Source organism: Anopheles coustani, chromosome 3 (assembly GCF_943734705.1).
Source record: "Anopheles coustani chromosome 3, idAnoCousDA_361_x.2, whole genome shotgun sequence".
Lineage (NCBI taxonomy): Eukaryota > Metazoa > Arthropoda > Insecta > Diptera > Culicidae > Anopheles > Anopheles coustani.
In genome coordinates, this window is record NC_071288.1 from 47,295,087 (window position 1) to 47,295,472 (window position 386).

A 386-nucleotide genomic window follows, 5' to 3' on the forward strand; every position below is an offset into this window, starting at 1 on the left:
ATCGTTGAAGCCGGCGGAAACGGTTCCACCGGCCGGAACGAACGCACCGTCGCCATCGAACGGTCCCTGGTCGGGAAGCCCGCTGCTGCTGGCGACCGTGGACAGGAGCGAGCTGCTGGCCGTCGACGTCCCTGCCGCCGCTGCCGCCACAACCGTGCGCGTGCCGTTCACCAGCAACCGACCGAACCGGTTACCGTACGTGGCGTAACCACCGTAGCCATGCTGCTGGCTACCGACGGTGTGCCAGCTGCTGGCGTTGTGCTGCCCAGGACTCGGCTCATCGTCGATCGAGTACGCGCTGCCGGCGTGGACCAGATGGGACAGCGCGCTCAGGATCGCCGTGGCTGCCCTTACCGTCGTCGCCGGCAACCGGAAGGCCGTCCTGC